This window comes from Ranitomeya variabilis, chromosome 2, assembly GCF_051348905.1.
Source record: "Ranitomeya variabilis isolate aRanVar5 chromosome 2, aRanVar5.hap1, whole genome shotgun sequence".
NCBI lineage: Eukaryota > Metazoa > Chordata > Amphibia > Anura > Dendrobatidae > Ranitomeya > Ranitomeya variabilis.
The window spans coordinates 737,690,106-737,714,678 of NC_135233.1; positions in this window are offsets into that span (position 1 = coordinate 737,690,106).

Below are 24,573 nucleotides of genomic sequence, written 5' to 3' on the forward strand. Positions count from 1 at the left end.
TCCCATTGACTTGCATTGGGATCGGGTATCGGTATCGGATTGGATCCGATATTTTGACGGTATCGGCCGATACTTTCCGATACCGATACTTTCCGATATCGGAAGGTATCGCTCAACACTAATGATGTAACATGTGATGAGCCTTCAACACTAGACACTTGCATTGCATTTAGAGTACCAGATCAAATGTGCAATTTAACTACAAAGTTGGAGTTTATGAAAAAACATCCAATTCAAAAATCATCTGATGGTACCCATACATTGCCATTCCATGCACACAAAGTGTACTTCAGGGCTGTGCCCGGTGGTAGTGCCATTCAAAGAAAATGGCTGTCCTATTGTGTGCAAACTCAAAAGCTATTTTGCTTTACATGCATGGCATTTTGTAGTAACAGAAGAAGCCATTTCATTAATGGCTGGACAGTTGATAAAACACATGTGTATGCTCGCATAAAGGAACATGAGGAATCAATCCAACATCAGTCATCTGCAACAGCTTATTTGTCTGCTGAAAAAAAAAATGACATTGAAACGATGATCAATATAAATTTAGTCAATAAAAAGAAAGAAAAAATACAACAAAATCGCACTGTTGTTAAAAGAGTTATTGACATTATATTGTGCATAGCCAAGCTTAGCCTTGCATATAGAGGAAAGGATGAAGCTGCTCATTCTTTGCTAAATCCTGATCTCAATCATGGAAATTTTCTGGAGACAGCATTGCTTCTTAGCAAGTGTGATAGCACGCTGAAAAAACATGTAGATGATGTTGTGGCAATTAGTGAGAAAAAAAAGAAAGCACATCCACATAGCAAAGGACGTGGTGGTTTGGTGATATTTTTAAGTAAAACTTCAGTTAACCGTCTAATTGTAATAATGGGAAAAATGGTGAAAGACCAAATAAGTCAGGAAGTAAAAAATGCTGTTAAATTCAGTGTGGAAATGGACAGCACACAAGATATTTCTGTTCAAGAACAGTGCAGGATAATTTTGCGTTATGTGAAGGACAGGACTGTCTATGAATGACTTTTTTCTCTAATTAATGTCAGTAGCACAACTGGGCAAGAGCTGTTCTCAGAGTTGAAAGAACAATTACCGGTAGATAAATTTTCATTGAGTGTTACCAGTATTATTGGTTGTTCTTTTGATGGAGCTGCTAACATGAGTGGATGCTACAATGGTGTTCAGGCCCATATAAAGACCATGTCATGCAACTCTGTGTTTACTTGGTGTTATGCGCACATACTTAAGCTGGTCATTGTTGATGCTACAAAATCTGCCTATCAGGTAAAATCGTTCTTTGGCATTTTAGAGAAGACAGCAGTATTTTTCTCAGAATCATATAAAAGATCTGCTGTATAGACTCAACATGTTAGATCACAGACTGAAGGTCATGACAGATGGGCTAGACTTAAGAAAATTGGTGACACTCGCTGGTGGAGCAAACCAAGGGCCTTACATACAATTTTTGGATCCTTCCATGACCAATCAAAGCAACTCTACAGCACACTATTGTACTGCTTGCATTACATTTCAACATGCCCAACTTTTGATGACAAAGCAATAACTGAGGCAAATAACCTACTTCATTGCTGGACAAAGTATGAAACCTTGCTTGTTGCATTTTTGTTTATTAAAATTTTCGAAATTGCTACTCCCATTTCAGACTACCTCCAGACACGTGAACTGGATGTTTTACAGGCATGGCACATGATCGAAAGTGCCATAATCCAGATTCTTAGGCTCAGGGGTACGTTCTCTGATCTTATTAAAACAGTCAATTCATTTATTGAAAAGATGGATTCTACACTTGACGAACACTCAATAAATGTAATTATTGAAAAAGCCTTACCACAGAAAAGAATAGCTAGAAAAAAACAATGCCTGGTGAGTTAGCAAAGGATGAGCTTTCTTCTGACCCCCTGAAAAGTTTTCAGCATCAGGTTTTTTATAGAATGAAAAAAAGTAAGCGACTATAAAAGTCGCAGCCAGCTCACCAACCAGACCATTCACCACGAAGCACGGAGACCCGTCCTGATCACGACGTCCAGCAGTAGTACTTGAAACAAATGTAGATACTCCAGCTCCAGTGGAATAGGTAAAATAGTATAAGCTTTATTCGTCCATAATGGTAGTAAAAACAGAAAAAATATTCCTTACATAGGTGAATCAAAACAGGGAATTGTGCATATACGGCTACGCGTTTCGACCTGTAGCGGTCTTACTCATGCCTATATCACTCTAGGAATGAGTGAGATATATATCCTTGATTGGCCCAAAAAAAAAAAAAAAAAAGGCCCGCCCCCATGTCACATGACAGATTTGTAAGGTCCTAGAGCTACATATAAAGAGTCATTTTAAAATATTAGAAAAAACATGTTAAAACATTAACAATAATGATACATAATTTCATTTTTCTTGTTCATGTCTGCAGGATAGCGCGTATTTAGGTTATAGATCCAAAACGCCTCTCTCGTGAGTAGGCGTCTCCTTGAATCTCCTCCTCTGTGCGACATATATACTTTCTCAATACCATGTACCTTTAGATTAGTAATATCCCCGTTGTGTTGTATGTTAAAATGTTTTGATACCATGGAAATGTTTTTATTTCTCATATTGAGATTAGTGGCATCTCTAATGTGTTCAGTTATACGGGTTTTTAATTTTCGTGACGTACATCCTATATATGAGATGCGGCATTCCATACAATCCACTTTATATATTACGTTTTTTGTGTGGCAGTTTATAAAACTATTTATTTTATACTCTTTAGTGTTATTTGAGTTTTGAAAACTATTACCGGGTTGTATATGTGCGCACGTACTACATGCCTGGGTGCCACATTTAAAAAAACCTTTGCATTCAAGCCATGTATTGGATTTTACTTTAGTTTTGTTGTGGCTGGAATTTGGGGCAATAAAATCACCAATAGTACGAGCCCTTCTTGCTACCACATTTACTCCATCTTTTAGAATATCTGATAATATGTCATCCTCACACAAAATAGATAATCTCTTGTTGATAATACCTTTAATTTGGTTAAATTGGGAGGAGAACTGTAGACAGACAAACGGTTTTCTGTCAAACTTTTTCTTTTTTATTGAATTATTCATAGTTGGAACTAATAGCTCCTTTCTCTGTTTTTTATCGACCAGGTTTTTTGCTCTGTTTATAGTCCAGTTTGGGTATTTACGAATTTTTAACCTATCACTTATTTTATCAGATTCACTTTGTTTGTCTTCTTCCCTACTGCAGTTACGTTTAGATCTAATATACTCCCCTACCGGTATTGATTTAATTGTATGAGCCGGATGACTGCTTTTTGCGTGCAATAAAGTGTTTCCGCTAATTGGCTTTATGTGTGTCTTACTAATGATTTTTTCACCAACGCATCCGCGTAAATCTAGATCTAAAAACGAAATTTGAAATTGATCTTGCACATAGGTGAACCTAATGCCACAATCGTTGGAATTGATATATTCTATAAATTCTGGTATGGCAGATACATCGCCCCCCCAAATGATGAGGGTGTCGTCGATGTATCTGCCATACCAGAAAATGCATTCAGTGAAAGGATTAATGACAGAAAACATATATTTTTGCTCCCAATATGCCATGGTGAGGTTTGCCAATGAAGGCGAATATTTTGCGCCCATAGGAACTCCCGACTTCTGGACGTATATATCCTTGTCAAAGGAAAAAATGTTATTTTGCATAAGAAAAGACAAAACCTGTAAAGAAAAATTTATAAGGTCCTCAGAGTATTCGCCATAATCTCTTAGATGGAACTCAATGGCTTTCGCTGCCACATCATGCGGTATATTCATATATAAGGACACGACGTCACAGCTTAACCAGCTGTGTTCTTGTGTCCAAGTCCAGTCTGAGAGCATTTTTAAAACTGCTCTAGAGTCTTTGATATATCCTGGTGTTGTCAGAACTATTGGCTGTAGCAGTGAGTCCATCCACTCGCATAGATGCTCAAGCATGGATCCGATTCCTGATATTATTGGGCGCATGTTAGGAAACCCCTCACCCTTATGTAATTTGGGGAGACCATACATGATAGGTAGTATAGGGAACTCTACATATAGATAGTCTGCTTGTTTTTTATTTATTACCGCTAGATTTAGTCCTTCCTCAATGAGGCTAGCGATTTTACTGTTGATTTCTTTAGTTGGATTTCTTTCAAGTTTTTTATAGGTGGATTTATCCGATAATAATTCATAGATTTTTTCTTTGTAGTCATTTTCATTCATGACTACTATTAGGCCACCTTTATCACTTCTTTTGATAACAATATTATTTGTAGATTTTAGTTCGTTTAATGCCTTTCGTTGATTGAAGGATAAATTATTGTGATTTTTCTTTTTATGTTCCTCATATAGCATTTTTAGATCCCTTTTAATTGCTTCTTGGAATCTGTCCATGCATTCAGCTCTTGTCTGTAAAGGATAAAAAAAAGGATTTTTTGTTTTGAATTTTTTGGAAATACTCAAGAGGTCTTCAGTAGGCTCCAACTGCTGTTCTTTTGAAAGTTTCATAAGGCAGTTTAGCGTTACTTGTTCCTTAAAATTTAAGCCTTCAAATTCATTTATTTCTACAGTAGCCTCAGGACTGAGTATAGGATTTTCGTCTGAAAAAAAATGTTTTTTTATGGTCAGATTTCTGATGAATTTATTAATATCTAGAATAGTCATGAATAAATTAAAATCTGCATCAGGTACAAAATTTAAGCCTAAGGATAATAAATTTATTTGTTCTTGTGTTAGGGTATGAGAGGATAAATTTACCACATTGTTCATATCTATTGTTTCTGTCTTTTTTTGTATCGGGTCATTATTCCTGGCAGATTTTTTATGCTTCCTTCCTCCGCGTCTTCTCCGTTTTTTGATACTTTTTAAAAATGCTCTCAGACTGGACTTGGACACAAGAATACAGCTGGTTAAGCTGTGACGTCGTGTCCTTATATCCGAATATACCGCATGACGTGGCAGCGAAAGCCATTGAGTTCCATCTAAGAGATTATGGCGAATACTCTGAGGACCTTATAAATTTTTCTTTACAGGTTTTGTCTTTTCTTATGCAAAATTACATTTTTTCCTTTGACAAGGATATATACGTCCAGAAGTCGGGAGTTCCTATGGGCGCAAAATATTCGCCTTCATTGGCAAACCTCACCATGGCATATTGGGAGCAAAAATATATGTTTTCTGTCATTAATCCTTTCACTGAATGCATTTTCTGGTATGGCAGATACATCGACGACACCCTCATCATTTGGGGGGGTGATGTATCTGCCATACCAGAATTTATAGAATATATCAATTCCAACGATTGTGGCATTAGGTTCACCTATGTGCAAGATCAATTTAAAATTTCGTTTTTAGATCTAGATTTACGCGGATGCGTTGGTGAAAAAATCATTAGTAAGACACACATAAAGCCAATTAGCGGAAACACTTTATTGCACGCAAAAAGCAGTCATCCGGCTCATACAATTAAATCAATACCGGTAGGGGAGTATATTAGATCTAAACGTAACTGCAGTAGGGAAGAAGACAAACAAAGTGAATCTGATAAAATAAGTGATAGGTTAAAAATTCGTAAATACCCGAACTGGACTATAAACAGAGCAAAAAACCTGGTCGATAAAAAACAGAGAAAGGAGCTATTAGTTCCAACTATGAATAATTCAATAAAAAAGAAAAAGTTTGACAGAAAACCGTTTGTCTGTCTACAGTTCTCCTCCCAATTTAACCAAATTAAAAGGTATTATCAACAAGAGATTATCTATTTTGTGTGAGGATGACATATTATCAGATATTCTAAAAGATGGAGTAAATGTGGTAGCAAGAAGGGCTCGTACTATTGGTGATTTTATTGCCCCAAATTCCAGCCACAACAAAACTAAAGTAAAATCCAATACATGGCTTGAATGCAAAGGTTTTTTTAAATGTGGCACCCAGGCATGTAGTACGTGCGCACATATACAACCCGGTAATAGTTTTCAAAACTCAAATAACACTAAAGAGTATAAAATAAATAGTTTTATAAACTGCCACACAAAAAACGTAATATATAAAGTGGATTGTATGGAATGCCGCATCTCATATATAGGATGTACGTCACGAAAATTAAAAACCCGTATAACTGAACACATTAGAGATGCCACTAATCTCAATATGAGAAATAAAAACATTTCCATGGTATCAAAACATTTTAACATACAACACAACGGGGATATTACTAATCTAAAGGTACATGGTATTGAGAAAGTATATATGTCGCACAGAGGAGGAGATTCAAGGAGACGCCTACTCACGAGAGAGGCGTTTTGGATCTATAACCTAAATACGCGCTATCCTGCAGGCATGAACAAGAAAAATGAAATTATGTATCATTATTGTTAATGTTTTAACATGTTTTTTCTAATATTTTAAAATGACTCTTTATATGTAGCTCTAGGACCTTACAAATCTGTCATGTGACATGGGGGCGGGCCTTTTTTTTTTTTTTTTTGGGCCAATCAAGGATATATATCTCGCTCATTCCTAGAGTGATATAGGCATGAGTAAGACCGCTACAGGTCGAAACGCGTAGCCGTATATGCACAATTCCCTGTTTTGATTCACCTATGTAAGGAATATTTTTTCTGTTTTTACTACCATTATGGACGAATAAAGCTTATACTATTTTACCTATTCCGCTGGAGCTGGAGTATCTACATTTGTTTCAAGTATCAGGTTTTTTATGTCATCATTGACCAGGCAGCAATGAGCATTGAAAAAAAAATTCTCAAAAAACAAAAACCTTATCCAAGATCTAACGTACTTTGACCCCAGACAGTTTGACCAAATGAGCTATACTGACATTCCATCCGAGGCTATGAAGACTGTAGCTGAACTGGCTGATGTCGATATTATTCAACTTAAAGCTGAGCTAACTAGTTTTAAAGACAACTATTCCGTTCTCAAAAATCCATGCCCTCCTGTGGTTGAAATCACAGAAGAATTAGAGGAGGATGAAGAGGAAGCCACTGATACCAAAAAGTTAGCATGTGAAAACTGTCTTTCCTGTTGCTACACACATATATGTGTCTACAATTTACATTCTGCTGCATATACAGTACAAACCTTTTTGCAGTTTACACTTCTTACACTTGCTTGCACCCAAGTTTCATGCGAGTGCTCTCAAAGCTGAAAATTGTAAAAAATCGTCTGAGGTCTTTAATTGGACAGGAACTTTTAGAGTCACTTCTTCTGTTGAACATTGAGCGTGACATTTCAAGGAACTTAGACTATGATGACATTATTAATACTTATGCAATGTCATCTTCTGTTCTGAAAAAAATGCTTTTGTAAGTTTGCTGCTGCATGATTATTAGTGTACGTTCACTTTGCTATCATAGGTCTTATCATTAACAATTGAATGATATTGTATTAAAGAGGGGAAGGAAACATGCAAAACTAAAGTTCACAATGTTCATATAATTTTTAAACTTTTTCCAGTGGGGCAAGTTTGATGTGCTGCTTCAATGGTGCTGCTGGGTGATCCCAGCTTATTCTCAACATGCTTTGAGCTAATGTTGTGTATTTGCATTACTGAGTAAATTCTAAGAATATGCTGAGAAGGCCTGTAGGCAAATTTGATTTCCAATTTTTAAAATTGGGAAAAGTGAAATTCCTATTTCTTTGGGAATGATACATTTTGTTTAGTAAAATCTGTTTTACATCATATTTATTTTTATCTAATAAACAATACTCATTTTTTGTTGTTGCACTTTAATGGGTGCTCCCATATTTCCAGGATGTGCCAGAATAGTAGATGTGGTCCTCACAAATGGAACAGGCATCTGTTTTGCGGTTAGTGGAGAGATGGCCAGAATTTTGTCTACCTCACCACTTACATCACTGTGTGACAGGGCCCTGTGCTCAAATTAGATGCAAGTTCCATTTGTGGGACTTCTATTTTAAGGAAATGTACCTTGAAAGTATTTATTGTTGTCAAAGTATTGGAGTGTTTCTTTAGTTTATTATTTATACATTAAGTTAAATTGGTTATTTATTGGTTAATAAACACTTCGTTTGATATTACATCATTTTGCAACATAATTGGTATTATTTCTATATAACTGCAAGGTGGGCCCCAAGAATGATTTTTCTCTGGTGGGCCCAAGGTACTCCAGTCCGACGCTGCCCAGGGTATAGGGTTAGATTCTGGGGCTGCTGCTGGAGTTTCTCTTACGCGCCGTATCTCTCCTCTAATTTCTCTTATCTCTTGCTGTGAGTTACCCCGGGGTATGGGATTGAACTTCAAAGCAGCAGCAAGGGCTTCCTGTAGGCTCCCTATTTCTGCCCACATTTTTTGCATTTCTGCCATAATTTGTGGGACCACTCTGGTTCTGCTGCATTCGGGGTAGGTACTTTGTGGCTCCGAAGCATCACTGCCAAGGCTGCGTTCCCCTGCTCTTGTTCTCTTATGCATGCTTCGGCCCTAATTTCTAAGAAAGTCATACGCGGCCTAGAACGCAGGGGCTCCTGCAAAGCTTGTTTAAGCGGCATGTCTCTGAGGCCCGCCACGAACTGGTCTCTCAATATCACGTCAGGGGACAGCACTACAATTACCTCCACATATTCCCGGCGGGGGCGATAAACACTTGTGTCTCCTGCAGTGCATTAATGTACTGCGTCACGGACTCCCCCTCCCTTTGGACATGGCGGAACAAGCGCATCCGCAGTTCCCCAACATCAGTGGGATCTCCATGCATTTCCTCTAGGATCTGGAATACCTTGGTCAACGTATCCCATTCATGAGGGGGACAGAACCTTACAGAATACCAGGCCTCACCACCTAGGGACAATAACGCTATCTCTGCCTGCAGCGCAGGGGCCATAGGGTACATCCGCAGCATGCTCTTAACTCTTTCAGTCCAGTCTCACAACATCATGTTGCTCTCCGTGAACTTTGGGAGGTAACTAAGCATCGCCCCCAACAGCAAGCTGGCCCTTGGGACCCCCACAGCCATTTGGTCTGCCTCCTCTGTGCTTGTGGACTGCATCCTGCCGACTACGCCAAGTGTAAGCAGGTTGCAGGATGCAGTGACAGGCAGGAGGCAGAGCAAGGGTTAACAAAGTGTAACAATTTAATGGAACAAGGTATTCACTCCTCGCAGGGAGGTTAATGGTTAAAGGAGGGATAATAGGTGTAGTAACTGTAAGACAATAGCAGTCCAATGAAAGAACTTATCGTGTCCTGTATGGTCCTCTGCAGCAGATGATCCCACAGGGGTGTTGTAGAACCGGCAACAACAGGGCGATGTTATCGGTTGGGGTCCTTTAAGCGATGGTCCGTCTTCTGGCGGCAGCGGTCGGTCTTCAATACCTTCTGCTGAGCCCCTAGTCCATAAGCACATGTGGCTGAAACAAACAAGGCCGCGGCACTCTCAGAGTCAAATGTAAATGGGTGGGAAGCAAGTGGCGAGTTAGGCCGCAAAAGTCTGTCCTGTACTCGGCCTTTTCTCCTCTGCACATGCGCGGTACTCAGTCACTGAGCGTATGGCACTTCTGTCTCTGGCAGCTACTGAGCGCACGGCACTTCTCCTTGCAGCAGTCCCACTAGAGGTGGCGGGGTCTAAACTAAGCAGCACATCGTGGCGCCGGTGCTCAGAGGATGGAGCACGCTGCTCACTCGACTGCGTGCTGCTGCTGATTTACGCCAGACTGACTGGCACGCGCTGTTCTGTGCGTCCCCCGATACCAGAAAGTCTCTCACACAGCCGTTTACATTCAGCAACAGAAAAAATTAGAATTTTTTTAAATGCGCGTTAGGTCTGCAGACAGGTTCATATCACCGCCACAACATGACAATGTGTGATACGGCGGGCTGTATCACATTCAGCAAGAGAAAAAAATATATTTTTTTAATGCGTTATGTCTGAAGACAGGTTCTTATCACCGCCACATGACAATGTGGGATACGGCAGGCTGTATCACATTCATCAACAGAAAAAAATATTCTTTTTTTGTAATGTGCCTTAGGTCTGAAGACAGTTTCAAATCACCACAGCAATAAATGACAAGGTGGGATACAGCAGGCTTTTTCACATTTAGCTAGTGAAAAGATATTACTATGCTATACTTGTGCATGAAGCACAATAGAAGCAGTGCATAACACACTTGGAGGACTTGTGCCCTGCCGGCTTTGTCTGAGAACAATCAGAAATGCCCCCCTAAAAAAAAAAAATGGAAGGTAAATTTTACAGCCACACTGGACACTATCTAGCTACACTATCTGACTGATATGCAACCACCTATCTTACTAGCTAAAATGCGGGATACAGCAGGCTTTTCCACATTTAGCTACTGAAATATCATTTAGAATGCTATACTCGTGCATGCAGCACAATGGAAGCAGTGCACAACACACTTGTAGGACATGTGCCCTGCCAGCTTTGTCTGAAAACCATCAGAAATGCCACAAAAAAAATATTTCCAGAAGGTAAATTTTACAGCCACACTGGACACTATCTGATGTACAATCGCCTAACTAAATAGCTGAAATCTTGCTAATAACAGTGGCAGCATCAGAAGCAGCCTCTTTGCGTTGTATCAGTGTCAAAATGGCGCTAAAACCACATAAGATATTTATATGGACAGGGACATGTGATTTCAGCAGTCAATGACACAAGCCGTGGTGTCAGGACTTTGTGGATGTTTCCTGCACCCTGATTGGCTAGCTGCAATGTGCACACATAAAGTTAGGGGGAAAAAATGACTGCTGTGCTGTGCTTCCAAGAACGCGGCGCCTGAGCTTTGAAAACCCTTGCGTTGTGGCAACGCAAATATTTTCCCGCACTTTTACCAAATGTTACCGATTTTACAAAATTTTGCTCGGGTCTCCGATCACGAATCCGAATGTGCCATATTTGTGCCGAATTTATGTTTGGCGATCGTTTTCTGATCAAATTCGCTCATCTCTAGTCATGAACACTGACTTTAACGGAGGAACGTGAGGTCTGCAGTTATTTGGATATTGTTATGGTGTCTTTTGTGACCTCTCAGATGAATCGTCACTGCGCTCTTGGGGTATTTTGGTCGAGCAGCTACTCTTGGGAAGGTTCATCACTGTTCCATGTTTTTGCTATTTGTGAATGATAGGTCTCACTACTGTTCTCTGAGAGATCTCAATCACTTTGTTTCTCACTTGATCCAGAATTTCTTTGGATCGCGATATGATGTCTAGCTTTTGAGGATCTTTTGGTCTATTTCACTTTGTCAGGCAGGTCATATTTTAAGTGATTTTTTTAATTGAGAACAGGTCTGGCAGTAATCGGGCCTACATGTGGCTATTGAATTTTAACTCAGCTTCCCAAAGATGTGATAAACCACAGTTAATTTATGTTTTAAGGGGGTTGGGGGGAGCAACCACTTTTTCACCCAGGACCCTGTAGGTTTGAATTTTTTTCCCTTAATAATAAAGACCTTCATTTAAACTGCATTTTATGTTACTTGTGTTATCTTTGTCTAATATTTAAATTTGTTTGGTGATCTGAAACATTTAAGTGTGACAAACATGCAAAAGAATAGGAAATCGGGAGGGGGCAAACACTTTTTCACACAACTGTAAGTGGTTAAACAACAGCAATCGGGGATAGCTCTGATCAATTTAGAAGCAGGTGCCAGCTGTATAACACAGACATCACTCATGGTGCATGGAGCAGGCTCAGCTGATAAGGCTGTTTCATACAACTCTACCAGACAAAATTACATTAGAGTACATCATGCATACTGTACTTTGCAGACGGGGTTAAGCTTTGTATTGCTTTTGTATTCCTGTTCATGCCACATCAGAGCCTTTATGTAGAAGACTTAATTTTTTCCCATGGTATAAGCTTTAAGGCCACATTCACACATCCCTGTGAAATGTAAGTGTGCTGTTCAATTTTTCCTGACAGCACCTAAACCCATAGTTTTATTGATCCATATGTACAGTTGAAACCAGAAGTTTACATACACTACATAAAAAGACACATATGCATGTTTTTCTTAATATCTGACATGAAATCAGAATAAACCCTTCCTGTTTTAAGTCAATTACGATTACTATAATTATTAATATTTGCCAAATGCCAGAATGAGAGAGAATATTTTAAGGCATTTTTATTATTTACTGCAAAGTCAAAAGTTTACATACACTAAGATTACCATGCCTTTAAACAACTCTCGACTGCCCATATGATGATGTAATGTTTGGAACCTTTTTTGGCAACATCTGAGTTAATTAGAGACACACCTGTGTTTGTGTTTTAATCCACACCTGAAACACACTACTTCTTTGTGTAGCATCGTGGGAAAGTCTCAAGAAATCAGTCATAATATCAGGAAGAGAATTGTGGACTTGCACAAGTCTGGCTCCTCCTTGGGTACAATTTCAAGATGCCTGAAGGTGCCTCCTTCATCTGTACAAACAATTTTACGCAAGTACAAACGAGATGGGAGTGTCCAGCCATCATACCGCTCAGGAAGGAGACGGGTTCTGTGTCCCAGAGATGAATATGCTTTGGTCCGGCATGTGCATGTCAACTCAAGGACAAAAGCAAAAGACCTTGTGAAGATGATAGCGCAATCTGGTAAGATTGTGTTAATATCCAAAGTGAAACGTGTACTGTATCAACATGGGCTGAAAGGCCACTATGCCAGATTAATGTTTGCAAATGCACACAGAAACAAAGACCTTAATTTTTGGAGACATAGCTCGTGGTCTGATTAAACTAAAATTGAACTCTTTGGGCATAATGACCATCATTGCGTTTGGAGGAAAAAGGGAGAAGCTTGGAAGCCTAAGAACACCATCCGAACTGTGAAACACTGGGGTGGCAGCATCATGTTGTGGGGTTGTATTGCTGCAGGAGGGACTGTGTACTTCACAAAGTAGATGGCAACATGAGAAAGGAAGATTATGTGGCAATACTGAAGCAACATCTCAAGACATCAACCAGGAAGTTAAAGCTTGGGCGGAAATGGGTCTTCCAAATGGACAATGACCCAAAGCATACTGCCAAAATGGTAACATATTGGCTTAAGGATAATAAAAGCAATATTTTGGAGTGGCCATTACAAAGCCCTGATCTTAATCTTATTGAAAATGTATGGGCAAAGTGGAAAAGGCATGTGCGAGCAAGGCAACCTACAAACCTGGATCAGTTACACCAGTTTTGTCAGGAGGAATGGGCCCAAATTCACCAAATATTGTGAGAAGCTTGTGGAAGGCTATCCCAAATGTTTGACCCAAGTCATTCAGTTTATCCCCTTAGGGTATGTGTCCACGTTCAGGCTTGCTTCAGGCTTTGGTCAGGATTTTATGCAAGTAAAATCCTGACCAAAACTGCACCTGAGGTCACTGGCAGGTCACCTGCGGTGTGCCTGCGTGTTTTGCTCATTGTAGCAACATGCTGCGTTTTGAAAAAACGCACCGCATGTGCGTTTTCGCGGCAAAAACGCATGCGTTTTTTAACGCATAGTGGAGTCGGGATTTCATGAAATCCCCTCCACTATGCTGTAACATCTGGACACTGCGTTTTTGACGCTGCGGAAAAACGCAGCGTCAAAAACGCAGCGTTTCCTGAACGTGGACACATACCCTTAGTGACAGAGCTAATTTTGTACTTAGTGACCAAGCTATTTTTTGCAATTCTGACCACTGTCACTTTATGAGGTTATAGCTCTGGAACGCTTCAACAGATCCCACTGATTCTGAGACTGTTATTTCGTGACATATTATACATCATCTTAGTGGTAAAATTTATTCGCTATGACTTGCGTTTATTTATAAAAGAAATGGAAATTGTGGAAAAAATTTTAAACTTTTGCAATTTTCAAACTTTTAATTTTTGTGCCCTTAAATTGGAGTCATATTGCACAATAACAGTTAACAAATAACATTTCTCACATGTCTACTTTACATCAGCACAATTTTTTTTTGTTAAGACGTTATAAGCGTTAAAAGTTGACCAGCCATTTCTAATCTTTCCAACAAAATTTACAAAATTATTTTCTTTAGGCACTACCTCACATTTGAAGTGAGTTTGTGGGGTCAGTATAACAGAAAATACTCAAAAGTGACACCATTTTAACCCCTTTCTGACCTCGGATGGGATAGTACGTCCGAGGTCAGAACCCCCGCTTTGATGCAGGGCTCCGGCGGTGAGCCCGCATCAAAGCCGGGACATGTCAGCTGTTTTGAACAGCTGACATGTGCCCGCAATAGCGGCGGGTGAAATCGCGATTCACCCGCCGCTATTAACTAGTTAAATGCCGCTGTCAAACGCAGACAGCGGTATTTAACCGGTCCTTGAGACCTCTATGGTTACTGATCACCGGTAGCTGTGAGTGCCACCCTGTGGTCGGCGCTCATAGCACACCTGCATTTCTGCTGCATAGCAGCGATCTGATGATCGCTGCTATGTAGCAGAGGCGATCGAGTTGTGCCAGCTTCTAGCGTCCCATTAAGGCTATTGAAGCATGGCAAAAGTAAAAAAAAAAAGTAAAAAAAAATGTTAAAAAAAATATAAAAGTTTAAATCACCCCCTTTCGCCCCATTCAAAATAAATCAATAAAAAAAAATCAAACCTACACATATTTGGTATCGCCGCGTTCAGAATCGCCCGATCTATCAATAAAAAAAAAGCATTAACCTGATCGCTAAACGGCGTAGCGAGAAAAAAAATTGAAAATCCAGAATTACGTTTTTTGGTCGCCGCGACATTGCATTAAAATGTAATAACGGGCGATCAAAAGAACGTATCTGCACCAAAATGCTATCATTAAAAACGCCAGCTCGGCACGCAAAAAATAAGCCCTCAACCGACCCCAGATCATGAAAAATGGAGACGCTATGAGTATCGGAAAATGGCGCAATTGTTTGTTGTTTTTTTTTAGCAAAGTTTGGAATTTTTTTTCACCACTTAGATAAAAAATAACCTAGTCATGTTAGGTGTCTATGAACTCGTACTGACCTGGAGAATCATAATGGCACGTCAGTTTTAGCATTTAGTGAACCTAGCAAAAAAGCCAAACAAAAAACAAGTGTGGGACTGCACTTTTTTGCAAATTCACCGCACTTGGAATTTTTTCCCCGTTTTCTAGTACACGACATGCAAAAAATAAGCCCTCACATGGCCATATTGATGGAAAAATAAAAAAGTTATGGCTCTGGGAAGGAGGGGAGCGAAAAACGAAAATGGAAAACTGGAAAATCCCAAGGTCATGAAGGGGTTAAAAACTGCACCCCTCAAGGTGCGCACAACCACATTCAAGAAGTTTATTAACCCTTCAGGTGCTTCACGAGAACTAAAGAAATGTGGTAGGAAAAAATGAACATTTTACTTTTTCCTCCAATAAATGATTTGGAACAAAACGAGAAAATGGACAAAAAAATTTGTTGTGCAATTTATCCTGAGTATGCTGATACCCCGTATTTGGGGGAAAGCCACTGTTTGGGCGCATGGCAGGGCTCAGAAGGGAGGGAGCACTGTGTGACTTTTTGAACGCAAAATTGGCTGGAATCAATGGCAGGCGTCATGTTGCCTTTGGAGACCTGTCATGATTCTCAATGGCGAGAGAACATAGCCCAGCATATATGAGAACTAGCTCTTGGAAGATGGAAACTATACTGACCATGAACTAAACCTGCCGCACAACTAGAAGTGGCCGGGTAGCATGCCTACGTTTTTTATCCCTAGATGCCCAGCGCCAGCCGGAGAACTACCTAATCCTAGCAGAGGAAAAGACAGTCCTGGCTCACCTCTAGAGAAATTTTCCCAAAAGGCAGACAGAGGCCCCCACATATATTGGCGGTGATTTTAGATGAAATGACAAACGTAGTATGAAAATAGGTTTAGCAAAATCGAGGTCCGCTTACTAGATAGCATGAAGACAGAAAGGGCACTTTCATGGTCAGCAGAAAACCCTATCAAAACACCATCCAGAAATTACTTTAAGACTCTAGCATTAACTCATAACACCAGAGTGGCAATTTCCGCTCACAAGAGCTTTCCAGACACAGTAACGAAACAGCAGCTGTGAACAGGAACAAAATGCAAAAACACACAAGGACAAAAGTCCAACTTAGCTAGGAGTTGTCTAGTAGCAGGAACATGCACAGAAGGCTTCTGATTACATTGTTGACCGGCATGAAACTGACAGAGGAGCAAGGTTATATAGCGACTCCCACATCCTGATAGGAGCAGGTGAACAGAGGGGATGATGCACACAAGTACAATTCCACAAGTGGCCACCGGGGGAGCCCAGAATCCAATTTCACAACAGTACCCCCCCCTCAAGGAGGGGGCACCGAACCCTCACCAGAACCACCAGGGCGATCAGGATGAGCCCTATGAAAGGCACGGACAAGATCGGAGGCATGAACATCAGAGGCAGTGACCCAAGAATTATCCTCCTGACCGTATCCCTTCCATTTGACCAGATACTGGAGTTTCCGTCTGGAAACACGAGAGTCTAAGATCTTTTCCACAACGTACTCCAACTCACCCTCAACCAACACCGGAGCAGGAGGCTCAACGGAAGGCACAGCCGGTACCTCATACCTGCGCAACAATGACCGATGAAAAACATTATGAATCGAAAAGGATGCAGGGAGGTCCAAACGGAAGGACACAGGGTTAAGAATCTCCAATATCTTGTACGGGCCGATGAACCGAGGCTTAAACTTAGGAGAAGAAACCCTCATAGGGACAAAACGAGAAGACAACCACACCAAGTCCCCAACACAAAGCCGAGGACCAACACGACGACGGCGGTTGGCAAAAAGCTGAGTCTTCTCCTGGGACAACTTCAAATTGTCCACCACCTGCCCCCAAATCTGATGCAACCTCTCCACCACAGCATCCACTCCAGGACAATCCGAAGATTCCACTTGACCGGAGGAAAATCGAGGATGAAACCCCGAATTACAGAAAAACGGGGACACCAAGGTGGCAGAGCTGGCCCGATTATTGAGGGCGAACTCCGCCAAAGGCAAAAAAGCAACCCAATCATCCTGATCCGCAGACACAAAACACCTCAAATATGTCTCCAAGGTCTGATTAGTCCGCTCGGTCTGGCCATTAGTCTGAGGATGGAAAGCAGACGAAAAAGACAAATCTATGCCCATCCTAGCACAGAATGCCCGCCAAAATCTAGACACGAATTGGGTCCCTCTGTCAGAAACGATATTCTCCGGAATACCATGCAAACGAACAACATTTTGAAAAAACAGAGGAACCAACTCGGAAGAAGAAGGCAACTTAGGCAAGGGAACCAGATGGACCATCTTAGAGAAACGGTCACACACCACCCAGATGACAGACATCTTCTGAGAAACAGGCAGATCCGAAATAAAATCCATCGAGATGTGCGTCCAAGGCCTCTTCGGGATAGGCAAGGGTAACAACAATCCACTAGCCCGAGAACAACAAGGCTTGGCCCGAGCACAAACGTCACAAGACTGCACAAAGCCTCGCACATCTCGTGACAGGGAAGGCCACCAGAAGGACCTTGCCACCAAATCCCTGGTACCAAAGATTCCAGGATGACCTGCCAACGCAGAAGAATGAACCTCAGAGATGACTCTACTGGTCCAATCATCAGGAACAAACAGTCTACCAGGTGGGCAACGATCAGGTCTATCCGCCTGAAACTCCTGCAAGGCCCGCCGCAGGTCTGGAGAAACGGCAGACAATATCACTCCATCTTTAAGGATACCTGTGGGCTCAGAATTACCAGGGGAGTCAGGCTCAAAACTCCTAGAAAGGGCATCCGCCTTAACATTCTTAGAACCCGGTAGGTAAGACACCACAAAATTAAACCGAGAGAAAAACAACGACCAGCGCGCCTGTCTAGGATTCAGGCGCCTGGCAGACTCAAGGTAAATTAAATTTTTGTGGTCAGTCAATACCACCACCTGATGTCTGGCCCCCTCAAGCCAGTGACGCCACTCCTCAAAAGCCCACTTCATGGCCAAAAGCTCCCGATTCCCAATATCATAATTCCGCTCGGCGGGCGAAAATTTACGGGAAAAAAAAGGCACAAGGTCTCATCACGGAGCAGTCGGAACTTCTCTGCGACAACACCGCCCCAGCTCCGATTTCAGAAGCGTCGACCTCAACCTGAAAAGGAAGAGCAACATCAGGCTGACGCAACACTGGGGCGGAAGAAAAGCGGCGCTTGAGCTCCCGAAAGGCCTCCACAGCATCAGGGAACCAATCAGCAACATCAGCACCCTTCTTAGTCAAATCAGTCAATGGTTTTACAACATCAGAAAAACCAGCAATAAATCGACGATAAAAGTTAGCAAAGCCCAAAAATTTCTGAAGACTCTTAAGAGAAGAGGGTTGCGTCCAATCACCAATAGCCTGAACCTTGACAGGATCCATCTCGATGGAAGAGGGGGAAAAAATGTATCCCAAGAAGGAAATCTTTTGAACCCCAAAAACACACTTAGAACCCTTCACACACAAGGAATTAGACCGCAAAACCTGAAAAACCCTCCTGACCTGCTGGACATGAGAGTCCCAGTCATCCGAAAAAATCAGAATATCATCCAGATACACAATCATAAATTTATCCAAATAATCGCGGAAAATGTCATGCATAAAGGACTGGAAGACTGAAGGGGCATTTGAAAGACCAAAAGGCATCACCAAATACTCAAAATGGCCCTCGGGCGTATTAAATGCGGTTTTCCACTCATCCCCCTGCTTGATTCGCACCAAATTATACGCCCCACGGAGATCAATCTTAGAGAACCACTTGGCCCCCTTTATACGAGCAAACAAATCAGTAAGCAGTGGTAACGGATATTGATATTTAACCGTGATTTTATTCAAAAGTCGATAATCAATACACGGCCTCAAAGAGCCGTCTTTCTTAGACACAAAGAAAAAACCGGCTCCTAAGGGAGATGACGAAGGACGAATATGTCCCTTTTCCAAGGACTCCTTTATATATTCTCGCATAGCCGCGTGTTCAGGCACAGACAGATTAAATAAACGACCCTTAGGGTATTTACTACCCGGGATCAAGTCTATGGCACAATCGCACTCCCGGTGCGGAGGTAGTGAACCAACCTTGGGTTCTTCAAAAACGTCACGAAAGTCAGACAAGAATTCAGGAACCTCAGAGGGAATAGATGATGAAATGGAAACCAAAGGTACGTCCCCATGAGTTCCTTTACATCCCCAGCTTAACACAGACATAGCTCTCCAGTCGAGGACTGGGTTATGAGATTGCAGCCATGGCAATCCCAGCACCAAAACATCATGTAGATTATACAGCACCAGAAAGCGAATAACCTCCTGGTGATCCGGATTAACACGCATAGTCACTTGTGTCCAGTATTGTGGTTTATTACTAGCCAATGGGGTGGAGTCAATCCCTTTCAGAGGTATCGGAGCCTCCAATGGCTCCAAATCATACCCACAGCGTTTGGCAAAGGACCAATCCATAAGACTCAAAGCAGCGCCAGAGTCGACATAGGCGTCCGCGGTAATAGATGACAAAGAACAAATCAGGGTCACAGATAGAATAAACTTAGACTGTAAAGTGCTAATTGAAACAGACTTGTCAGGCTTCTTAGTACGCTTAGAGCATGCTGATATAACATGAGTTGAATCACCACAATAGAAGCACAACCCATTTTTTCGTCTAAAATTCTGCCGCTCGCTTCTGGACAGAATTCTATCACATTGCATATTTTCTGGCGTTTTCTCAGTAGACACCGCCAAATGGTGCACAGGTTTGCGCTCCCGCAGACGCCTATCGATCTGAATAGCCATCGTCATGGACTCATTCAGACTCGCAGGCACAGGGAACCCCACCATAACATCCTTAATGGCATCAGAGAGACCTTCTCTGAAAATCGCCGCCAGGGCGCACTCATTCCACTGAGTAAGCACAGACCATTTGCGGAATTTTTGGCAGTATATTTCAGCTTCATCTTGCCCCTGAGACAAGGACATCAAGGCCTTTTCCGCCTGAAGCTCTAAATGAGGTTCCTCATAAAGCAACCCCAAGGCCAGAAAAAACGCATCCACATTGAGCAACGCAGGATCCCCTGGTGCCAATGCAAAAGCCCAGTCCTGAGGGTCGCCCCGGAGCAAGGAAATTACAATCCTGACCTGCTGTGCAGGGTCTCCGGCAGAGCGAGACTTCAGGGACAAAAACAATTTGCAATTATTTTTAAAATTTTGAAAGTGAGATCTATTCCCCGAGAAGAATTCAGGCAAAGGAATTCTAGGCTCAGACATAGGTGGATGAACAACAAAATCTTGCAAATTTTGTACCTTTGTGGCGAGATTATTCAAACCTGTAGCTACACTCTGAAGATCCATTTGAAACAGGTGAACACAGAGCCATTCAAGGATTAGAAGGAGAGAAAGAGAGGAAGGCTGCAGCATAGGCAAACTAGCAAGTGATTCAATTAAGAGCACACTCAGAACTAGAGGGAAAAAAAAAAAAAAAATTGTAGCAGACTTCTTTTTTCTCTCCTTTCTCAGCCAGTAATTTAACCCTTTTTTGGGCCGGTCAAACTGTCATGATTCTCAATGGCGAGAGAACATAGCCCAGCATATATGAGAACTAGCTCTTGGAAGATGGAAACTATACTGACCATGAACTAAACCTGCCGCACAACTAGAAGTGGCCGGGTAGCATGCCTACGTTTTTTATCCCTAGATGCCCAGCGCCAGCCGGAGAACTACCTAATCCTAGCAGAGGAAAAGACTGTCCTGGCTCACCTCTAGAGAAATTTTCCCAAAAGGCAGACAGAGGCCCCCACATATATTGGCGGTGATTTTAGATGAAATGACAAACGTAGTATGAAAATAGGTTTAGCAAAATCGAGGTCCGCTTACTAGATAGCATGAAGACAGAAAGGGCACTTTCATGGTCAGCAGAAAACCCTATCAAAACACCATCCAGAAATTACTTTAAGACTCTAGCATTAACTCATAACACCAGAGTGGCAATTTCCGCTCACAAGAGCTTTCCAGACACAGTAACGAAACAGCAGCTGTGAACAGGAACAAAATGCAAAAACACACAAGGACAAAAGTCCAACTTAGCTAGGAGTTGTCTAGTAGCAGGAACATGCACAGAAGGCTTCTGATTACATTGTTGACCGGCATGAAACTGACAGAGGAGCAAGGTTATATAGCGACTCCCACATCCTGATAGGAGCAGGTGAACAGAGGGGATGATGCACACAAGTACAATTCCACAAGTGGCCACCGGGGGAGCCCAGAATCCAATTTCACAACAGAGACCCCCTGATATACCTAAACAGTGGAAACCCCCCCAATTCTAACTCCAACCCTAACCCCAACACACCCCTAACCCTATTCCCAACCCTAACCCTAACACCACTCTAACCCCAACACAACCCTAACCCTAGCTCTAACCCCAACCTTAACCCTAGCCACAACCCTAACCCTAATGGAAAAAAAATACATTTTTTTAATTTTATTATTTTTACGTAACTAAGGGGGTTATAAAGGGGGTTTGATTTACTATTTTTTTAATTTTGATCACTGTGATAGGGTCTATCAGTGATCAAAATGAACCAATAGGAAAAATCTCCTATTGTTGCTGGGTGCCGGTCGGCAAATCTCAGTGGGCGCACTGCGCATATGCCCGCCTTTTTGTTCCCGAATACAGAGCCGGAGGATGCCGGGGGAACCCATTTTTCTCTCCTCTGGTATGCTAGATCATATCAGAGGAGAAATAAATGGGAAATCTGACTTTTTTTTGGCAGTCGCCGTTACTTGGTAAATAACGGTGATCACAACACTAGGGTCGGTAAAAACCAAACCGAATCATGTTCTCCGGGGTCTCAGCTACCCCGCGAGCCGAAACCCTGGAGATTTTCCAACACTGGGGGCATTCTAACCTCATTTCTCAGCGCCGTTAAAAAGCGGCGCTGAGGAATAAGTACGCTTAACTGCTGCCGTTAAAGGTGTATCGTCGGTTGTTAAGAGGTTAAGGGCAATGATACCAAATACTAATGAAATGTATGTCAACTTTTGACTTTGCAGTAATAAAAATGCCTTAAACATTCTCTTTCTCTCATTTTTCTGGCATTTGGCAAATATTAATAATTATGGTAATCCTAATTGACCTAAAACGGGAAAGGTTTATTCTGATTTCATTTAAAAAAAACTGACCGTCACATCCAAACAGACTAAGTGTGAACAGGTGCTGAACCTAGAGTAACCAACTCATATACAGTCAAGTAAATAAGGCAGCACACTGCAGAGCTGAAACATGCAAACATGAAAACTGAACTGCATTACTGCACTAGAAATATGAAAAATTAGAGCGTTTAGGGCATAAAAATGGCCAATTTTATGTGTACCTGATAGCCACTTTAGGGCATCTCTCGTATACCAGGTCCTACGCTTTCCTTTCCTCGCTGAGAATAAACGTCTCCATCTGAATGGGTACCTGTGAAAACCTCTTCTTAGACTAAAGGCCCCGTCACACATAGCGAGATCGCTGCTGAGTCACAAGTTTTGTGACGCAACAGCGACCTCAGTAGCGATCTCGCTATGTGTGACACGTACCAGCGATCAGGCCCCTGCTGCGAGATCGCTGGTCGTGTCGGAATGGCCTGGACCTTTTTTTGGTCATTGAGGTCCCGCTGACATCGCTGAATCGGTGTGTGTGACACCGATCCAGCGATGTCTTCACTGGTAACCAGGGTAAACATCGGGTTACTAAGCGCAGGGCCGCGCTTAGTAACCCGATGTTTACCCTGGTTACCAGCGTAAATGTAAAAAAAAACAAACAGTACATACTCACCATCTGATGTCCGTCAGGTCCCTTGCCGTCTGCTTCCCACACTGACTGAGCGCCGCAAAGTGAAAGTGAAAGTACAGCACAGCGGTGACGTCACCGCTGCGCTCTGCTCTCACTGTACGGCGGCACTCAGTCAGAGCAGGAAGCAGACAGCAAGGGACCTGACGGACATCAGATGGTGAGTATGTACTGTTTGTTTTTTTTTACATTTACGCTGGTAACCAGGGTAAACATCGGGTTACTAAGCGCGGCCCTGCGCTTAGTAACCCGATGTTTACCCTGGTTACCTGGGTGCTGCAGGGGGACTTCGGCATCGTTGAAGACAGTTTCAACGATGCCGAAGTCGTTCCCCTGATCGTTGGTCGCTGGAGAGCGGTCTGTGTGACAGCTCCCCAGCGACCACACAGCGACAAAACAGCGACGCTGCAGCGATCAGCATCGTTGTCTGTATCGCTGCAGCGTCGCTGTGTGTGACGGGGCCTTAACATTCTCTCTCTCTGTGGAGGGGTAATGGACCTGTTGCGATAAAAACACCTGTGGCTAGGAGGCGGAGTGCTCGGTCAGAAGGCTAAAGAATACATTTAAAAAAACTGACCGTCACATCCATCACAATTTGGCGGGACCGGTTTTGGGTCATATGGGCGGGGTTTTCGGGTGTTTAATTCACCCTTTCCTTACCCGCTGGCTGCATGCTGACGCAATATTGAAGTTCATTCTCTGTCCTCCGGAGTACACGCCAGCGCAAGGCAATATTGCATGCAGCCAGCGGGTAAGGAAAGGGTGAATCAAACACCCGAAAACCCCACCCATATGACCCAAAACTGGTCCCGCCAAATTCAGGTGACAGGTTCCCTTTAACATTGAGTACACAGGCCATGCGGATGCCTCCGCATGCGTCGTTTTCATGCTGTGCCGAACGCAACGTTACATTTTGTTGCGGTCGGCACAGCGTGAATACGACGCATGAGGAGGCATCCACATACATCTGCATGGCCCGAGTACCCAATGTTAAAGATAGGGTATGCAGGACGCATGCAGCCGTAGGCACAGCTGAATGAAGAGGTGCGGCGGCGGGCGGGCTTCACGGAGGAAGTCCGCGGCCCTGCCAAACATTAGTGTGAAACTAGCCTAAGAAAAGAAACTATATGCATGAGACTCGCAGCATGTCCCATTTTCGTCCATTTGGCGGATCAGGCTATTCCATTAAAGTCTATAGGGATTTGTATAAAACAGATGAAATACAGAATACATACTTTGTACGTCAGTGTTTCATCTGTATTCCATCAGTTTTTCACTAATGTGTTGCCAAAAGCCAATGGATAATTAAACGTTTAGTTTTCCACCTTCAGCTTTTAAAAACAGGATGCAAAAAAAACACATGCAACACGTGGGCAATATGAATGACAGAGAAAAACTGCCCGTTTTATGGAAGCATAAAAATGGACACAGATGTGTGACTGTCGTAAAGAATACTTTGATGACTGCCAAACATTAACGTTTTAGGTTTGTACTAAAAGTGGGATGCTGAGAAGTGGGAGCCTTGGTTTCTTGAGGTGGTGTGGTTGGTGGTCAAAAACGTCTGAGGCAGATGCACAGCTAATCTTACCAGACTTCTATTGTTGTGTTTTTTTAAGTAAAAAGTATTTTAAGTACTTTAAGTAAAAGTATAGTGTGGTACACAGGTGCTATGTCTACATCCACTATTTAGCTATAGAGCCAG